At 32.4% G+C, this 21,683-nt stretch overlaps 4 long non-coding RNA genes across 4 annotated transcripts; 2 read left to right on the forward strand and 2 right to left on the reverse strand.

Moving 5' to 3' along the window:
- The first annotated feature begins 1,524 nt into the window (after nt 1-1,524).
- LOC132759965 (uncharacterized) lies at nt 1,525-3,289 on the forward strand. The gene is made up of 4 exons (XR_009629797.1): nt 1,525-1,663; nt 2,101-2,264; nt 2,508-2,619; nt 3,100-3,289. It is a non-coding gene; the product is annotated as an uncharacterized LOC132759965 (long non-coding RNA).
- A 4,187-nt stretch (nt 3,290-7,476) lies between these two features.
- LOC132759966 (uncharacterized) lies at nt 7,477-8,666 on the forward strand. The gene is made up of 3 exons (XR_009629798.1): nt 7,477-7,671; nt 7,950-8,061; nt 8,476-8,666. It is a non-coding gene; the product is annotated as an uncharacterized LOC132759966 (long non-coding RNA).
- Nucleotides 8,667-11,819: 3,153 nt separating this feature from the next.
- Nucleotides 11,820-14,446, reverse strand: LOC132759971 (uncharacterized). Its single transcript, XR_009629801.1, has 4 exons — nt 14,431-14,446; nt 13,863-14,026; nt 12,735-12,846; nt 11,820-12,011 (listed from the first exon to the last, which is right to left on the reverse strand). It is a non-coding gene; the product is annotated as an uncharacterized LOC132759971 (long non-coding RNA).
- Nucleotides 14,447-18,741: 4,295 nt separating this feature from the next.
- On the reverse strand, nt 18,742-21,683 carry LOC132759972 (uncharacterized). Its single transcript, XR_009629802.1, has 5 exons — nt 21,669-21,683; nt 21,027-21,263; nt 20,571-20,722; nt 19,477-19,588; nt 18,742-18,956 (listed from the first exon to the last, which is right to left on the reverse strand). It is a non-coding gene; the product is annotated as an uncharacterized LOC132759972 (long non-coding RNA).

A 21,683-nucleotide genomic window follows, 5' to 3' on the forward strand; every position in this document is an offset into this window, starting at 1 on the left:
AATTTCGTAACATATTGAAATATAAACCAGATATATAGGTAAACAGTATAAATCGTCAATGTTGAATCACTTTATCTGTTTAGGAGAAACCAAGCAACGTGTTCGTGCTGATGTGTCTAGATAACTAGAAAATTGGGTTTTCAAAAAGTAAAAGAATATTCAAACGTATTAAACAGTCGGAAACTAAATAAATCATGCATTTTTATATTGTATAATACTAAAGCTAACTGATTTATTTAATTAAGGCAAGGTAGAGAACAAAGGTAGCGAACTAACTAACTATGAAATACAATGTACATCAGAGGTAGAACTTAAAATTCTAACTGTTAAAAAAGAAAAAACAATTATGGCAAATAAAATACTTATCTGAATGTTAGTTGACGGAATTCGGCATTTGAAACCATATCAGCTGCTATATAAACATCGGCTGTGGATTTTAATGAACGATGTTACCACGTTGGAATTTAAGCTAGAAGTGATTTACTAAAGCTGTAGGATTCTACGCATGGAATTCACGTGACAGAGATAACGGTGTAAACTTCTAAACCTGTTTTATACACGCTTAGACGAGTGTTGATACTGTCATGCATTAATAACCCGCTAAATTAAAACGCTTTATTTATTAAAGAAAATAAACCTACTTATATAGATGATGAAGTTTTACAATAACATTTGTTTTTGTTCATAAAAGTTATATCACAGCTTACATCACCATTTAGTAAAACTTATACAGATGAACATTTTCAAATCTATATGTTTTCATACATAAATATACATGTTTACATATTTCAAATGAAGTATTATTCATTGGGGAGGGGTGATAATTTAAGGTGTATAAAGCTATACATGTGCTACAAAAAATCTGATTTTTGAAAAACGAATACTTCCAAAATGCTTATATGAATGAAATATGGTAGAATATTGCATTAAAAGAATATCGCGTGTAATAAATCATTGCTAAATGCATGGTTAAAACCCTAATAAAGACACCTGTAGCAAAATGTTTTGTTCCGTGGCATTTTATTCTGTTTACGAAACAATATTCATGTGTGTAAAATAACAGAGACATTCTATGTTACATCTCTTTCAAGAATCGACCATAAGATTATTGACCCAATATAATTTTACTGTTGTTAAATATTATAAAATGTATTTCATAAGCTACTGCTTTATACCCTTTAATGATTTAAACAAAGCAAAGTATTTAGATTACTTAGTTTGGTACTTAGAGGAATAATTGGATAATAATTAAAGACATAATTTTTCAACATGTTAATTTTGCAGCAAAAATTGTATCTCCAAAATATAAATAGAAAAAAGATAAGATTGTTCAGCCTATCACTATCTGGGTTATTGTTCACCTTTTGTATCATGTTCATCATTATATAGGAATGTTCAGGTAGTAATTTAACTTTGAGGTAGTTATGTTAAATGATAGAAATACAACAAAAACGGCTGTCATTTACCGCATATTGCCTATCATCTTAACCGAATTAAATCATTTACGGACGTTCACGGAAATTAGCGATTTGTGACGGTTAAGGCGGAAGTCTGGAGGGTAACTGTTGCTTGTCTACTTGGAAGAATTGATAGGTCGTCTATTATAAAAGGAAACACAAACTTCATATCATCACTATTTCATTTGAAGTCGTCAATATACAAGGTAGGTTTACATTCAAATCGTTTTAACCAGAAGAAAATACATTGTAATTTTTTAAAAAAAATTTACGTAGCCAAGGTACTGATAGTGTTTATTAACTGATGATTTCTAAATTGAAAACGAACATTGAATTTTATTTCATATATTACTAAGAGTCTTACTTCATTGATATGAAAGATAATTAGCAATGCAATGTGTAAATGCGCGATATCATTTTATTTCGTTGAGTTTTAATCATATCCGTACCATTGCGGACATATGATGATTGTAACAGTAAAGGACCAGTGACATCAGTTGGTATGTCATGAAAACATCAGACAGCTTTAACTGTTAAGCGGTCAATTTAAATGAATGAAAATTGAACTTTTGACACACAACACGAAATGTTTTGTAGTATTCTTGAAAACAAATAGCTGCATAATTTAATTATTTCTCTTTAGCATCATGAAAATCTCAGCTCTTGCCTTTTTCGCCCTTGTCGGAGTTATCGGTGTTGCCCTCGGTGCCGGGTACGGATACGGCGGTTATTCTGGCGGGTACACCTACATGCCAGTATCTGGTTACGGTCAGCAAGGAGCCGGCGGGTTCGGAGATGGTTCTTTCTGTAAGTAACTTCAATTGACCAAATTTTAGTCTAAAGTTATTTCAATAATGCAATCGCTTATTTGAACAAAACATGAAATTAAATGTTTGTTAGTGTGTTTACACTTGTTAGTCAGCTGATTTAGCTTAAAAGTTAAGATATTTTAATTATCAATTTGATACACCCTTAATTATCTCATCTGTAATATTGTTCACTGAAGACATTTATAAGGGTAATTATTCAACATTTTCAATTTTATTTCAGTGATGCTGATCGGATTCTTGTTCCTGATCTTGATCTTGTTCAACAGCAACCTGTTCAACACCACCTCAACAGCTACTACCACACCCATCACCATCCTCCAGGGTTAAATATGGTAAATCTTTACTTAAATAAATATATGAATATCTTAAAACAACTTCTTTGTGTTATTAAGAGAGATACGTAAATAGATTTATATCGCATTAATGCAAACAGTGTTAATTTGTTTTCTAGTAAATCATTAACAACGTGTTAAATATAAACATTAAATAATTTTACTTGACTTGTTATAAAAAGTTCTCTTAATTGAACAATGCACCAAAATTTATATTGCAGTAATAATGATAGAGCAAATTTGTTGAAAAATACACAATGCATTTTGTTATCTCTAAAACTTTCATTATTATTTAAACAAGAAAAACTTTATGTACATGTATTATTATATTATTATTATTATTATTATATTGATGCTTCTGTCTCTTGAAACTTTAAACAGCGACATTTTGAAGATGATTAAAAAACAAAGATTTTATATTATTATGAGAATTTTTCTAATTATTACCAGTGATTGATTTATTTTTATGCATTCTTCCAGATTTAGTAAAAGACCAGCAGCACTTAAGCCGAACATCTATATTTCCACTACCCTTTCTATGGAGATATTCCAGCTGTGATGTGATTGGTCAATTTATAATACTTTCTGTGATATCTAAGTTATTTATCATTAATGTTATATTGATGCGTTTTATTCCAAAACACTGCAATAAAATCTTAAAAGAAAATAATATATATCGTTTGTTATGAAATATGTATAATTTACTTCATGGTTCACGTATATACATGTAACACATCACATATAAGACGATGAGGAACATTCAACAAACACGATTTTTTTTCATTACTGGCGACTGTAGCATTATTCCGTACATAATGTTATCTATTAAACTGTAACTTCAGAGCCAAGAACAGTTGATGGAAAGAGACACTTGTAGGTTTTGTACATCCGTGGGTACCTCGCATTACCTTACTTCTTTGATAGATGCATGAATTCCTATCAATTAATTTATTTGACAATAAATGTATCCATTTTCTATAAAGAAACAATTTACATTAAACTTCAATTTTTAACTTAAAAGAAAAAGTTTACATTATACAAGTTGAATTATTAACAATTTTGGTATATCTTTAGTAGTTGTGTACATTCCACCCAAAACTACTCTAGAATGCAGGAAATCTCTCCTAGCAGAATTATCTAGGTGGCTAAGGCACTGAATGCTTTAACATGAGAAATGTCTTATTTAAAGCGACTGAAAGATATGATACATACATGTTCCCGTTAGTTATAAATCTTGAAAGAATATCAGTCCAAAAAATAAATTTATATCTTATGAATCATACATTATGTAGTAATGATGAAATGAAATGTTATTTGAAAGTACAGCGCGGAAGGGACTGTGTGTGTGTTTTTACAAAAGATAAAAGTATCCTTTGTGTACGGTGGCACAAAGGTGACATGTGTGTGTGTTTTTATTTGACACGTGGTCACGAGTAACTATGTCGTGGCGACGAGTTACTAAGTCGTGGCCACGAGATAGCTAAGTCGTGGCCACGAGATACTATGTCGTGGCGACGAGTTACTAAGTCGTGGCCACGAAATAGCTAAATCGTAGCCACGAGATACTATGTCGTGGCCACGAGTTACTAAGTTGTGGTCAAGAGATAGCTAAGTTGAGGCCACGAGATACTATGTCGTGGCCACGAGTTACTAAGTCGTGGCCACGAGATAGCCAAGTCGTGGCCACGAGATAATTAAGCAATCAGAATACACTATATGAATTTTTTTAACTTAACAACTTACTTTTACATGCAACATTAATCTTTGAAAATACTGAAGATATTCACTTTGATTTGAACTTGTCTTTAGGATCATATTAGACAGTCACCTTCCAATGCCCATCATACATTAATTTTGACTATAGCTCTTTGTTGGGACAATTTTGTGATCGAATTGGTCAGTTTGTACGTACTACGGCCTGTTAATCTTGTTTATACGATAACATGAGAAGGAATCGGTCCTGGTTTATATTATTTGTAAGGGACATTGCCCATGGACAGTAGATAGCCTATAAGGTAAAATCCTTGTCTGATGAATAATTTAAAAGGGACAAGCCATGGTTTGTTATATAACCAAGAAAGATCATTGCACCAGATCAGTAGATGCGAGGTCATTGGGTCAAAAAATAGGGTCACAGGGTCACAGTGACGCTAAATGTAAATTTATTGACAAGTCAATAAGTTGCATAAATGACACTTTTACAGGCTGGTGAAGTAGGGACATCCTTGTACTATAGCACATGTCTAGTTAATTAGGGAAATTCACATAAATGGTGTAATCTGATTAGTTATTTATCTCGTGGCCACGACTTAGCTATCTCGTGGCCACGACTAAGTAACTCGTGGCCACGACATAGTATCTTGTGGCCACGCCTTAGCTATCTCGTGGCCACGACTTAGCTATCTCGTGGCTACGACATAGTAACTCGTGGCCACGACATAGTATCTCGTGACCACGACTTAGCTATCTCGTGGCCACGACTTAGTAACTCGAAGCCACGACATAGTAACTCATGTCCACGACATAGTATCTCGTGGCCACGACTTAGCTATCTCGAAGCCACGACATAGTAACTCGTGTCCACGACATAGTATGTCGTGGCCACGACTTAGCTATCTCGTGGCCACGACTTAGTAACTCGTGGCCACGACATAGTATCTCGTGGCCACGACTTAACTATCTCGTGGCCACGACTTAGCTATCTCGTGGCCACGACATAGTATCTCGTGGCAACGATTTAGCTATCTCGTGGCCACGACTTGGCCACGACAAAGTATCTCGTGGCCAAGAGATAAATAAAAACACACACATGTCACCTTTGTGCCACTGTATTTGTGAGCTATATGTACGTGTTTACATAAATCAATCATTATCTGGTCTGTACTTCTTGTAAAATGATAAGAAACTGTTTATGATTTAATCCCCGTATTTTACTAAACGCACTTTTTCGAAATGTTTTCACCGCTCTCTCATTCTTTCCCTTAAAATATCTTGCTCAAACTTTGTTCGTTACCTCACGCAAAGATCTTGTCCGGACTTTGTTTCCATCCCCATCCAAAGGCCTTGCTTTAACTTCACCCAAAGACCCTGCCTTTAATTCACCCAAAGACCCTGCCTTTAATTCACCCAAAGACCTTGCTTTTACTTCACCCAAAGACCTTGCTTTTACTTCACCCAATGACCTTGCTTTTACTTCACCCTAAGGCCTTGCTTTTACTCTATTAACGTCACTGTTCCTAACATCACCAGACTCTGTTCCTATCATATTTAGGATTATGTTCCTCAACTGTAATCCAAATACATGTTTCTGGTGTAAAGTTTTGTAATTCAGCTGGTCATCAGATATAAGCTTCTTGTTTTTTGGATTATTATGTTACAGCTCGGTCAAAAATCTTTTCTGGATTTGTATTTCAACCTCCCTATCAAAGATCTTGTTTCGAAATATACCAGTTTTTACCTCTAACTGAAATATCAAATTCCTGATTTGAATCCCATATTCAGAAGTGATTGATAAATCAGTTTCGGTTTGTATTTGGTTAATAGCCCCTTTTGTACTGAATAAAATGTATAGGACCGTCTAATGGCAACAAAAAGATCGTGGGGATATATACACGGGTGTGCTATATGTGTGCTATACATGTGCTACAAAAAAATCTGATTTTGAAAATTGAATACTTCCAAAATGCTTGTATGAATGAAATATGGTTAGAATATTGCATTAAAAACGAATATCGCGTGTAATAAATCATTGCTAAATGCATGGTTGAAACCCTAATAAAGACACCGGTAGCAAAATAATATGTTGTTCCGTGGCATTTTATTCTGTTTACGAAACAATATTCATATGTGTAAAATAACAGAGACATTCTATGTTACAACTCTTTCAAGAATCGACCATAAGATTATTGACCCAATATAATTTTACTGTTGTTAAATATTATAAAATGTATTTCATAAGCTACTGCTTTATACCCGCAAAGCAAAATATTAAGATTACTTAGTTTGGTACTTAGAGGAATAATTGGATAATAATTAAAGACATAATTTTTCAACATGTTAATTTTGCAACAAAAATTGTATCTCCAAAAAAAGATAAGATCGATCAGCATGCCGTTTTTATCTATCAATATCTGGGTTATTGTTCACCTTTTGTATCATTAGGATTGTTCAAGTAGTAATTTATTTTTGAGGTAGTTATGTTAAATGATAGAAATACAACAAAAATGGCTGTCATTTACCGCATATTGCCTAATATCTTAACCGAATTAAAACATTTACGGACATTCACGGAAATTAGCGATTTGTGACGGTTAAGGCGGAAGTCTGGACTGTTGCTTGTCTACTTAGAAGAATTGATAGGTCGGTCGTCTATTATAAAAGGAAAAACAAACTTCATATCATCACTATTTCATTTGAAGTCGTCAATATAAAAGGTAGGTTAACATTCAAATCGTTTTAACCAGAATAAAATAATATATATCTAAACATTTTGTTTACGTAGCCGAGGTACTGATAGTGTTTATTAACTGATGATTTCTAAATTGAAAACGAACATTACATTTTATTTGATATATTACTAAGAGTCTTACTTCATTTATATGAAAGAAAATTAGCAATGTGTAAATGCGCAATATCATTTGGAAGTTTTATTTCTTTGAGTTTTGATAATCATATCCGTAGTATTGGGGACAAACAAACAAACATATGATTATTCTAATAGTAAAGGACCACGTAACATCAGTTGGCATGTCATGAAAACATCAGACAACTTTAAATGTAAAGCGGTCAATTTTAAATGAATGAAAATTGAACTTTTGAAACACAACACGAAATGTAATATAGTATTCTTGAAAACAAATAGCTGCATAATTTAATTATTTCCCTTCAGCATCATGAAAATCTCAGCTCTTGCCTTTTTCGCCCTTGTCGGAGTTATCGGTGTTGCCCTCGGTGCCGGGTACGGATACGGCGGTTATTCTGGCGGGTACACCTACATGCCAGTATCTGGTTACGGTCAGCAAGGGGCAGGCGGATTAGGAGATGGTTCTTTCTGTAAGTAACTTCAATTGACCAAATTTTAGTTTAAAGTTATTACAATAATGCAATCGCTTATTTGAACAAAACATGAAATTAAATGTTTGTTAGTGTGCTTAAACTTGTTTGTCAGCTAAGTTAGCTTTAAAGTTAAACTATTTTAATTTTCAATTTTGTTACACCCTTAATTATCTTATTTTTAATATTGCTCAATCAAGACATTTGTTTGGGTATTTATTCAATATTTTCAAAATAGGTAAATTTATTACATGTATTTTCAAATGATTATATTTCAGTGATGCTGATCGGATTCTTGTTCCTGATTTTGATCTTGTTCAACAGCAACCTGTTTAACACCACCTCAACAGCTACGACCACACCCATCACCATCCTCCAGGGTTAAATATGGTAAGTCTTTACTTTAATATATAAATATCTTAAAACAACTTCTTTGTTGTTATTAATGCTAACAGTGTTAATTTGTATTTCTAGTAAATCATTAACAACGTGTTAATATAAACATTAAATAATTTTACTTGACTTGTTATAAAATGTTCTCTTAATTGAACAATGTATCAAAATTAAAATTGCAATAATAAAGAGAGTATCAATTTGTTGAAAAACACACAGTGCATTTGCTTATCTCTAACACTTTCATTATTATCTAAACAACAAAAACTTTTATGTAAATATTGATGCTTGTGTCTCTCGAAACTTTAAACAGCCCATTTTGAGAACGATTACAAAACAAAGATTTTATATTATTATGAGAATTTTTCTAATTATTACCAGTGATTGATTTATTTTTATGCATTCTTTCAGATTAAGTAAAAGACCAGCAGCACTTTACGCCGAACATCTATATTTCCACTACCCTTTCTATGGAGATATTCCAGCTGTGATGTGATTGGTCAATTTATAATACTTTCTGTGATATCTAAGTTATTTATCATTAATGTTATATTGATGCCTTTTATGCCAAAACACTGCAATAAAACCTTAAAAGAAAATAATTTATATCGTTTGTTCTGAAATATGTATAATTTACTTCATGGTTCACGTATATACATGTAACACATCACATAAAACATTAGACGATGAGGAACATTCAACAAACACGATTTTTTTTCATTACTGGCGACTGGAGCATTATTCCGTACATAACGTCATTTTTGCTGCATCTATTAAAGTTGTGACTTCAGAGCCAAGAACAGTTGATGGAAAAAGACACTTGTAGGTTTTGTACATTCGTGGGTACCTCGCATTACCTTACTTCTTTGATAGATGCATGGATTCCTATCAATTAACTTATTTGACAATAAATGTATCCATTTTCTAAAAAGAAGTTAACATTATACAAGTTGAATTATTAACAATTTGGTATATCTTTAGTAGTTGTGTACATTCCACCCAAAACTACTCTAGAATGTAGGAAATCTCTCCTAGCAGAATTATCTAGGTGGCTTAGGCACTGAATGCTTAAACATGAGAAATGTCTTATTTAAAGCGACTGAAAGATATGATACATACATGTTCCCGTTAGTTATAAATCTTGAAAGAATATCAGTCCAAAAAATAAATTTATATCTTATGAATCATACATTATGTAGTAATGATGAAATGAAATGTTATTTGAAAGTACAGCGCGGAAGGGACTGTGTGTGTGTTCTTTTACAAAAGTTAAATGTATCCTTTGTGAGCTATATGTACGTGTTTACATAAATCAATCATTATCTGGTCTGTAATTCTTGTAAAACGATAAGAAACTGTTTGGGATTTAATCCCCGTATTTTACTAAAAGCACTTTTTTTCGAAATGTATTCACCACTCTCTCATTCTTTCCTTTAAAATACGCTCAAACTTTGTTCCTTACCTCACGCAAAGATTTTGTCCGGATTTTGTTTCCATCCCCATCCAAAGGCCTTGCTTTAACTTCACCCAAAGACCCTGCCTTTAATTCACCTAAAAACATTGCTTTTACTTCACCCAAAGACCTTGCTTATACTTCACCATAAGATCTTGCCTTTACTCTATTAACGTCACTGAAAGACCTTTCTGGTACATCACCAGACTCTGTTCCTATCATATTTAGGATTATGTTCCTCAACTGTAATCCAAATACATGTTTATGGTGTAAAGTTTTGTATTTCAGCTGAACATCAGATATAATCTTCTTGTTTTTTGGATTATTATGTTACAGCTCGGTCAAAAATCTTTTCTGGATTTGTATTTCAACCTCCCTATCAAAGATCTTGTTTCGATATATACCAGTTTTTACCTCTAACTGAAATATCTAATTCCTGATTCGAATCCCATATTCAGAAGTGTTTAATAAATCAGTTTCGGTTTGTATTTGGTTAATAGCCACTACAGTACTGAATAAAATGTAAAGGACCGTTTAATGGCAACAAATAGATCGTGGGGACATATACACGGGTCATATGACACCAGAACTAGTAGGTCAAAGATGTGAATTATTAATTGGCTAATTTAAGTAATAAGATGTTGCTTTACTATTGACCTAAAATATGTTTACTATTGATGTTTTATTCTATGAATAAGACGTATATGTAATGTATAGTATCATTTAAAGTTTGACATAATGCTAAAGTAGAATTTCCTTATCAAAATTGATTTAGCAACAGCCAGCAAATGCATAAGGGAAACCTTAATTCACTTGCAGAAATATCAGCTCCCGGAATAGCAGGCACGGAACTGTACCATAATTGTTACACATACACGTGAATTTGTATTTCAATAAAGAAAAACACCTTTAAATAGAACTATATGTAAGTACATGAGCACCAATATATCAAGGGTGTTAAGCTGGTTTTACTAATATGTTTATGGAATACCTGAGATCAAATGAACCTGGACACCACTGCAATCGGACAACCAACCTTAAAAATTTCATTTACATGCTTGCTGTTAGACGTACATCTAACATCATCATCACGTCCATCATCTTCAAGACAGTTATCACTTTCACCGTCATCTTTATTAAAATCATGAGATCCTCCACCATCAACACAATCGTCAACACCTTATCAACATCATTATATCATTGCTTATTATTACAACCATCAGTATCATTGTCATCACCATCATCATCATCATAACAGGATTCATTATGTCCATCATCGTCAAAATCATCATCGACTCGATCATCAGCATCATCAAAATCATCATCACACCCATTATCATCACCAAAACACAATAATTATTATCTATATCATTCTCATTATCATCATTAAATCTTCATCATTTTCATCATCATCAAGCTAAAAATTATCAACTATATTATCATCACTTGCATCATCAAAGTCATCATTATCATCGGTCCATCATCAAAATAATCATCATTGAAATATTTATCGTCACCTACACCATCATTATTATCATCGCTAAATGATATGAATACTGATGTCCGTTAAATGGTGTTTTAATCATAAAGAAGGTGGACTCGGTTTCAAACAGTGTTACGGGACTTTGCCCTCAAAACTTAAATTTTTCATTATTACATCGAAATAAATATGTTTAACATGACTTACTAAAATTTGAGTCCCTTGTCTAGAACTGAATGCTTATTTTAAATTTTGAAGTGATCATAATGATAATGATGATGATGGGCTGATGATGTACTGATGATGATTATAAAAATGTTGATGATAATGTACTGATGACAATGATGTTCTTATGATTAAGATGTACTTATAGTGGTTACGATGTTGATAACGATGATGTCCTCATAATGATAATGATTATGTCTCTATGATGACGATGTATAAATTTAAAAATAACGATGATGAAGCACTGCATGATGATGATGATCTTCTTATAAAGATGATAATAATATTCTGGTGATGATGATTATACTTGAAGGTTTCGACGAATAAAGCTTCCGGGGAGCTGTATTGGGCCACATTAACCTGTATTTGGACGAATTATAACTTCTTATCTGGGAAGCCTGACGACTGACAGAATGTGGTCAGGGAAAACTGTGTTTCAATAACTTAAAAAATACCATTGGGGGCTTGCGCCCCTCAAAAAAGGTCGTCAGTGCAGTTTTTAGTTGGACGACATTATACCTTATCTCAGAGGTAATTTGTGAGTACTAAACATATATAACAATGTTTTTTATATTTATATAACATGACAAACACAAGTTATATTTCATAAGTTTATTATTATTTTTATGTTTTTGATATAAAACATATCTGTTGAGTGCAATAATAATTTAGATATCACAGAATACATGACTTTTTGACCAATCAAATTACAGAATGAGTAATTTCTCCATGTACAAGATATAGGATCCAACAAAGGTGTAAATATCTGTAGTTGGCCTTTCTCTAAATCTGAAATAAATAATGAAAAATGTTACTTATTATTTAAATTGAGGATATTTAAATGAGTGTAGATTCAATACTGAAATTACTGAACGAGTGGTATAATATAATATTAATAAGTATTTTATATTAAACATTATTTATCAATATCATTTAATTCAACGAGTTCAATAAATTAAGTAAAAAATCTACACGAATATAATATTCTTTTTATCACACACCTAAAATAGAGAACTGTTTAAATTGAAAATACTCGGGTTTTTTTGTTATTGGGGTTTTGCACGTTTTGTGGCAATGTTTTTATAAGGCAAATGACGTCACGTCAAACTTTTATGGAGTTGTAAAAGCTGCACGGGTGTGTTAAATGTGTTTTGAACTTAAATGAGGACAATTCAGCGCTAAATCTAGATATAAAAAACTAAATGTTAGCGACCAAAGTACAAGGATTTTGGCGATTAGTCTAGCCAATATGTAGTGTTTATCAGAACTGAATAACTTGTCAAATGTATACATTTATTCAAATTTATGTAAGGATTTTCAATTTTGTAACTTTTGGTATTAGATCATTTAATTTAGTTTCGAATTTGACCTTGTTCTAGCTTACAACAATACATGTCACAGGAAACTTTTTCAGTAACAACAAAAAAATACTATTTTAGAAAGTTGTAAGAAATTAATATATTTTCTTTTGTGTGGACAAGTTTAAAAAATAACAACAAAGTATATATTTACCATATTTAACCCTGGAGGATGGTGATGGGTGTGGTCGTAGCTGTTGAGGTGGTGTTAAACAGGTTGCTGTTGAACAAGATTAGGATCAGGAACAAGAATCCGATCAGCATCACTGAAATATAATTGAAAATATTGAATAACTTTCCCAAAATGAATGGCTGAAGTATAGAAGCATTAAAGAGAAGATAAACATTGAAATTTATAGATATAAGATAAAACAACAGCCGGTCGAACCGAAAAGGTTTTGGACGTCTTGTAGTTATGTTCCGGACAAAGTTAAAAGTGTACAAATGAACAATGGGTAATAACTCCAAAATAAGGCAGGGCAAAGTTACAGTTCTTTTTGCACTGCACATTTACCCAATTAGATCTATCTACCTACAAAGTTTCTTGTTGATAACTTTTTATAATTTCAAAGTTATGTACCGGACAAAGTTCACAGTGTAAAATTGAAAAGGGGCAATAACTCCGAAATTAGGCAAGGCAGAGTTAAAGCACATCTACCTAATAAGATATATCGTTCTACAAAGTTTCTTGTTAATATCTCTTACAGTTTTAAAGTTACGCCTCGGACAAAGTTCAAAGTGTAAAATTGAACAAAGGGCATTTACTCCAAAACTAAGCAAAGTAGAGTAATGGTTCTTTTGCTCTGCACATCTACCCAATGAGGTATATCACCCTACAAAGTTTCTTGTTGATATCTCTTATAGTTTCAGAGTTATGTCCTGGACAAAGTTCAAAGTGTAAAAATGAACAAAGGGCAATAACTTCAAAATCAAGCAAGGCAGTATTACGGTTCTTTTGCAATGCACTTCCCTTCAATGAGACTTCGACTCACTTCAACCTACAAAGTTTCTTGAAGATACCTCTTGTTGTTTCAGAGTTATGCCCAGGACAAGAAAGAGGCCGGACGGGCGGACATACAAAGCGGTGACTATATGCTCTCTCTCTGGGAGCATAAAAATCCAGCAAAAACCAATACAAGCAAGACAAACGAATAACAATATTTGACAAACTAACAAATCGATTATTCTAACTTTAAGCGATAGTTATGTACAAGTATATTGAAGAGTTGTTTTGAAATTTAAAAATACTAACATAATGTTATCATTATTTAAAGTTACTTACAGAAAGAACCATCTCCTAATCCGCCGGCCCTTGCTGACCGTAACCAGATACTGGCATGTAGGTGTACCCGCCAGAATAACCGCCGTATCCGTACCCGGCACCGAGGGCAAACACCGATAACTCCGACAAGGGCGAAAAAGGCAAGAGCTGAGATTTTCATGATGCTGAAAAGAAATCAAATATTTATATATCACATAATGAATTATAAAACGATTTTATAAACTCAGCACACAGAAAGGAAGCACCAGTTATCGTGCTTATACACTTTGTTATGTAAAATGTATGTTTTGATTGATCGTGATCGAGCTATATATGTCTTAAAATAAACACAACGTTTCATCATCCAGATAATATTCTAACTTCCAATCATTAAAGATGGGTAACATGAAACTTTTGTCATTAACTTCATACTGCAGAATAGTTTATATATTAAACAATTAAAATATCAAGAGATATTTTATATTATGTCTAGTACATGTTTTAACTATACAAACTAATTAAGATTGTACTTAAATAAGAAGAATGAAATATTTAAAGAAATATTGTAAATGTTTAAGTTTAAACTAACCTTGTAGGTTGACGACCTTCTGAAGAAATGGTGATGGGTAAGCCATGAAATATCAGCATTCATTTAATAATGCGACGCGCAACTCCTTTACAAGTAGTCCAAGCTTCCTCCTGTCGATACAACTCGGGCAGTTCCGGACCTTCGTTCGAAAATCTATCGTTACACGCAACTTTCCATCGGACTTATAATACGTCCCGCACTTCGGAGCTTATTTCGGTAAATAGATAATGGCCATCGGCTGATATCAACGTAACATTTGCTGGGGTAGTTACGCTGCAACATTACGTCCTGCGACCGGCTAACTGTCAATTGATGCATACACAATGTCTAAAATTGGTGTGAAAATTTCAATTTGATTTACAATGTTTGAAATTGCATATCATAATAAATTAACTTAAGCGATGTTGATATTTATCACATATTTTCAATGAAATATAACTATTTCTTTAAGTTAAATAAACAAATGGCCTTTCAACCGGTGTTTTGTCGGGTATTTTTGTTATGTTCTCTTGCTGTATGAAATCACGTGATAAGAATACTTTACACTCGTCATTCCGTAAAGACTTACATCAAACTTTTCCCTGAATTGTTATCAAGAATGCTACAAATCAGATTTTTTTACTCGCTTCAATTAACATAGACCATTTAACTTTTCTGTGTGAAATAACTCCTATAAGATTCTACGTTTCATTTAAAACCGATGTAAAGTTTATACGCTCTATAGTTTATAATTGTAAAAATACAGCTATATTTTACGTGGTTTCAAATTTTATTAGATGCATAACGATTTACTATTCTTAGTTTAAAGTATAGGATGAACATTGAATATCTGACTTTTTCTCAAATCTATCACCAGTAATCCAACTTCATTATCACATTTTTTGGTGGGTCTTGCTGCACTTTGCACTTTGCATATCTATACATCCTTATGATGTATTTAATTTTTGATATAATTTACGATTATATTTTTAAAATTAAGTCTATATCGACTGAGCAGGCTCAGAATGTTGTACTTGCGTTTTATATTAATTTTTCACCCTTAGCCTGCTACAACCTAAAATTATAAGCCTTTGTAACCAGTATACAGACCTACACATCTGTTGATCAGTTTCTCTACAACAGTGTGGAAATCATTGAATCATTTAATGTAAATCTATACAATTTAATATGTATGGTTTATTGCCAAAGCACATGCTACTTCCAATCACTGTATGATTTAAATCATTTTAGAGATTTATGCTGTTTTCAGATTTGAAAAATGATATAAAATCGATCAACATCAAATCATGATTTAACAACTTTTTCAATGAGTAGAATATGTAAGGTGACTTGTCACAAAAATAATTGCTTACAAAATGCGACAAACTTAAAAATTGCTTTGACTCGAAAATATACAGTAACGGAAGATAAACTTCACTTCTTAACAGGGTCAAATATGAAGGCTTTTATTGTTCTAGATCTCAGTTAATCATTGATAACACATATTGGCAAGCAGTAGACATCTTATATATGAAATAAATACGGAATATTTGACACAAAATGCCATTTTTATGAAAAAAATAAAACAAACAATAATTTAAGTGTGCAGGTTTAAAACATTACTATGTTCTAAATAGAAAACCATTGTGATATAAATAAAAAAGAAAGAGTGTTGAACTTTTCTCATATTCAGCTATATACATATTCAATAGAAAACACTAGAAAATATAACTGTTAACAATTTTATCAAATTATGTTTTCAACTTTTCTTGTACTTGTTAGTATTTCATGTAGGAACAGTAACGGAAGTTAAACATTCAGATATTTACTGCCAAACATTTTATATTTTACCTCAAATAACTTGTCGGCAAATTAAGTAAACGTTATGCAGCATGATTAACAAGTTAAATGTTGATGCTGCACATCAAAGACGCCGCAAAATGACGTAAACAGTCACAGGTAATGTACAAAATCAGCAATTGGTCTCTGCAGTTGAATATCCGAGGCAGTAATCATGCCGGGAATCGAACCCGGGCCGCCTGGGTCTACAACCTAATGCATAAATTCGCAAAGTAATACCATGTCAGAAATTCTGAGTACTCAGTAAACAATGTTTGTCTGTTTTGGCAAAGATTGAAAGGTCTGCTCCAAGCAAAATGAATTGGGTAACAAATAAAAATGAAATGATTGGTATACTAAAATAAATTGAAGACAAAAACAAAAAACAAAAACAGGTAGAGAAATAAACAAGTTTTTATTGAACTTTTAAACTTATTTTTGTTGTTATTAAATGATTTGTATGAATGAAATAATAAAGAATGAAATGTTTTGTAATGACATATTACACGTTTGGGAAATATGGTTAATACTAGTATATACAGTAATGTATAGAAATAATGCACGCTAAAATAATCCAAGAATGCGACTACGAAAATAAGATTTGCAAACATGGTTCATAACTTATATTAAAATTTCATAACAACAAAAATACGTTTTTAATACATTAGATCAATTTCGTAGACCCGATCTTATTTTCGCTTTACACGGCCAATTTGAGGTATTTTCGTATGTTTTTTTCGGCTCAAACTGCACTTTTTTTTTTAGATATTTTTTTTTTTAATTCTGAAATTTTGATTTGCTGTAAAATCATTCAAAGAAAGCATAAATATATGATTGACATAATTATTTAAACAGATAAATGCACTATTTCAAATATAAATCTTATTTTCGTAGCTGCGAACTTGTTTTCGTGAAAATAGCTTATTTTCGGTTAGTCTGGTTCCCGGTCGTACGATAACGATAGTGGTAAGGGGCAGGTAATCCAGACTACAATTTATATGTGTGTTTCCTCCACGGTCGTCAAGGCTTTGACCGAGTCTGCCATATTGGAATATTGTATAAGCTGATAGAGACTCATGTCGACGACACATTATATAACTAGCATTTAAGGAGATTTACCGGAATATTTTTATTTATGTCCGGAACCAGGAATATATAACAGACATTTTCCCAATTTTGCAGGGAACCAGCCAAGGAAGTAAAAGTTCAACCAATGCTTTATTTTCTGTATATAAATGGACTAATTAATGAACTTGAATCAAGTGGCCTTGGTCACCAACCGTAGCAGACGATATGGTACTATAGTATCATTTTCAAAGCATGGACTGGACATGATGTTATTTTTTTGTAACAGATATTCCTTAAAGTGGCGTTTCGAGTATAATGCCAATACATGCCGCATAATTGTATTCAATGAAGTAAACTCGGAAAATTTCCAGAAAATATGCACACTTGGTACACAAACGATCGATGAGGTAAACAACTATACTCATCTTGGAATTGACTGCAATAGATTTTTGCAACTTAAAAAATCAAAAGAAGACGCAGCCCTTTCGTACGGTGGCACAAAGGTGACATGTGTGTGTTTTCATTTGTTTGGGTCGTCAGACCAAACAAATAATGGTAGCGAAATTTCAGACTCTAATGCTGTTAATTGCAAATGCCGAAAGTAGTCCGCTTTTTTGAAGCGGTTACTTCCCTTTATATGTAACACTAAGGAGAGATCACTGTGTAAATATGGTCACATAACAGGCGCATTAATTTTCAAGCAAAATAATTCCCGAATCGTCGAAGATTTCTTATATTGTTTTATTCTTTATAGATATACATGCTTATAGTAAGCGCCATTATTATTTACACAAGTGTTAAACAACAGTTAGCGTCGTTACAAACCCTAATTTAGAATAATATGGTTTGCTTCAGACCGTTGACATATAAATTCACCGTGGCCGAGGGGTTTGCGCGCTCGGTTAGGCAGCGAGAGGTCTGGAGTTCAAATCCCAGTTAAGGCAACTCATTTTTTTTTCAAATTGTTTAAGTCAAATAAACATTGGATTGAATATCAGTGTTGCAATTAGTCTTATAGCCAATCTACTACAATTAAAACGCTGGAAAGCATTGGTGGCACTATACAAAAACAAATTGGTTTATAATCTCACAACGTTCACCTTTCTGACATTTTGAGACCCAAACAAATTCAGCGACTTCTGTGCTTTGATTATTTATCTCGTGGCCACGAGATACTATGTGACTGTTTTTATCGGAGATAATACATGTATAATCTTAAAAAAATAAAGCGATATACTTTTTTAACATTTGGAACGGAAACGTAGGAATGCTTCGCTGCGTGGGACAAAGCAGAAAGATTACATAAATTGTAGAATATTAAACAATTTCATATAGATGTTAAGATAATATGGGATGATATTTTGAATATACCAATAGTACTATCATTATAATTCACATGAACACAATATAAAACAAGAACGTATATCAGATAATGACAATTTTATTTGTTTTTATAGAATGGAATGATGGATTTCATGATAATATATACAAGGGTTATCACATAAATAACGTGTACACTCGGGTCAGTCAACATACAACATGAATAATACAACACATAAAGAAATGAGGAACATTGATGGAACATTGAAGGTCTAACTGGCTCAGGGATGGCTCTGTTCAAATGGCAACTACAAGTAAATCTGAAATAAGAGTTTGACATGTTAAAAAAACAATTGAACATTGAAGGGAAAATATCACATTTAATAATCATATAAAAAGATCATTATGATGTCATGCAATCCAAAAAATAGAGATTTAGATCTACTTATTAGACCTATCTTTATCTCTTTAACATATTAACTGTTAACTGATTATTGATTTGAGTTAAATGTCGAATCATTTACTTATTTCATTTTCAATCGAACATTTTTAAAAAGAAGCCTGAGAATCTACAGTAATAAAAACATAACAGTAAACACGAGAATCATCATATAATATGAACATTAATGTCAGCATATTACACCAAATGTAGAAAGTGTTTGATAAACACGTGTAATATTTAATATGTGAATAAAGTCGATATTTTTAGCAATCGCATCTTCTCGGGCACTTTCCGTCAAACATCGGATAAGACTTATTAATATTGATAATAGCCGAGATGTTCCGATTGCATTTTAAGCGGGTAGGGATAGTAACTTGATGTGAAAGCTGTGGTCTTACCATATTTAACCCTGGAGGATGGTGATGGGTGTGGTCGTAGCTGTTGAGGTGGTGTTGAACAGGTTACCGCTGAACAAGATCAAGATCAGGAACAAGAATCCGATCAGCATCACTGAAATATAATTATTTGAAAATAATAATTTTACCTATGTTGTTAAAGATATATAGAGGATATTTGTTTGTTTTGCATGTAAGATTGAAATATTATTTCACTGAGTGAACACCAGATGCAATATTTTCACGAGTGGCGTAGCCACGAGTGAAAATATAATAGCTGGTGTTCACGAATGAAATATATTTCAATCTTATATGTAAAAAAAATAAATTTTCTTTTTATTTCATTCTTTTTAAGTGATTTTAAGTACTTTTTTACTTATTTTGCCGCGTAACGTCGCGCATTCTCCCATGTGACGTCATCACATCATGACGTCACATTATCAATTTTGAAAAATAGGTCTGTTACATTTCTCTAATTTTGTTACATTTTTAACATTATGTATGATGACATCGACTTTCTTTTCCTAAAGAAGCAACATTTACGCATGACGGCATATATTTCTGCCTGTTATTCCATTCAGTTATGATTTTCTTTTCATCCGCATTCAGATATAGTCCGGCTACAGTGAAAATTATATTTTATAAATTTCACTAGTGGTTTATCAGAATATAATCATCTGATATATTACAATAAAACACTGGAAAGCATGAAATAAACTATGCTCATCTTTAGGTCTTAGAAATGTATTGAAATCCATGGAATTGTGTGTAGAGTTCAAAACATAACATATTTACTTTAAATGAAGTCGAAACATGTTTATTTTATATATAGAAAGAGACTGTGTAGCAATTATTTATATTTTGAAAACTTAAATTTGAGCATAGTATATCTTTAAAGAAACTCATAAAATACAATACTTGAAGATGGAAAATAATTCAAAAGGAGAACTTCAGCGTATTTTACTAAAATATAAAAATACACAATGATGATTAATATGTGTATTTATTGATATGCCAATTGCTATGAATATTCCGATACTTTCATGTACCGTTTTTTTTCTTTTTCAGTATTATTTTTCATGTTAATTTCTACTTACAGAAGCTACCATCTCCGGATCCTAGTCCGCCTTGTTGTCCGTAGCTGTATGCTGGCACGTATGTGTAACCCCCGTATCCGTACCCGGCACCGAGGGCCACACCGATTGCTCCGAGAAGGGCGAAAAGTGCAAGAGCTGTAACTTTCATGTTGCTAAAAAAGAAAAATGAGGCATTATATATAATTTCTTTCAGATTGTAAACGTTTAATTTAAAAATGAAATTACTTCTTTCTTTATAAGATGTTTCATCCTAGTTGCTTTGAATTTTGTTTGTGGAAAGGAAAAAAACGCGTAGAATAGACGCAAGTAATAAACTTACAACAATAAGCCCAACTCTTAAAGTCAGTTAATAAAAGACACTGCAAAAGATTAAATATATTTATAAAAAAAGCACAGGCACACAAAAATAAAATTAATCAGAATATTTAATATATGCGGTTTAAAAGAATGTCTTACCTGGTTGACTGACGACTACTTGGGAAATAGTAATGTATGAAAGATCGGGTTCATTTTTATATCGAAACTGTTATGCGCTTTTCCTGGTTTGTGCAGACGTCTTCCGCGTTCACGGAGTACATTCGGAACAGTTCGTTTATTTCCGTTTTTGCACGTATTTAGTCATGCGAACTTGCGATTGGATATAAATTTCGTGAATCGTTGTCGTAAACTGTATGGCTCATGGCTGTCTCGAACCTGAAATATGTTATGTAAGTTGGTCGGACAGTTGCTGTCGCCACTGGCATATAATATGTATTTCTTTAATTTCAAAATATTGACAATTTAAGTTCATTTGTTTAACTTACTTAAAAACTGTCATAACTTTCTGTTATGTCTTTATGGCCACTTTAATGGCAGGCATAGTATTTTTACATACATTGAATATTGCATTTCAATGTGATGCCGTTGTATAATGGGGTCGTTTTGCACATGTGTTTTAAATTAGGCAAAAGTGGCCACCCTCATCAAACTGTACAGAAGTGTTTGCATAAACACCGTGTGCGTGTTATAAGTTGAAAGATTACATATGTGGGCTCCAGTCTCACTGAGTGTTTCAAGTAAAACATTAAAACATAAAACAACATTCAGTCATAAACTTACCGACAACAGCACACG

Source organism: Ruditapes philippinarum, unplaced genomic scaffold, assembly GCF_026571515.1.
Source record: "Ruditapes philippinarum isolate M1 unplaced genomic scaffold, ASM2657151v2 ctg9846_1_1_1_1, whole genome shotgun sequence".
Taxonomy (NCBI): domain Eukaryota; kingdom Metazoa; phylum Mollusca; class Bivalvia; order Venerida; family Veneridae; genus Ruditapes; species Ruditapes philippinarum.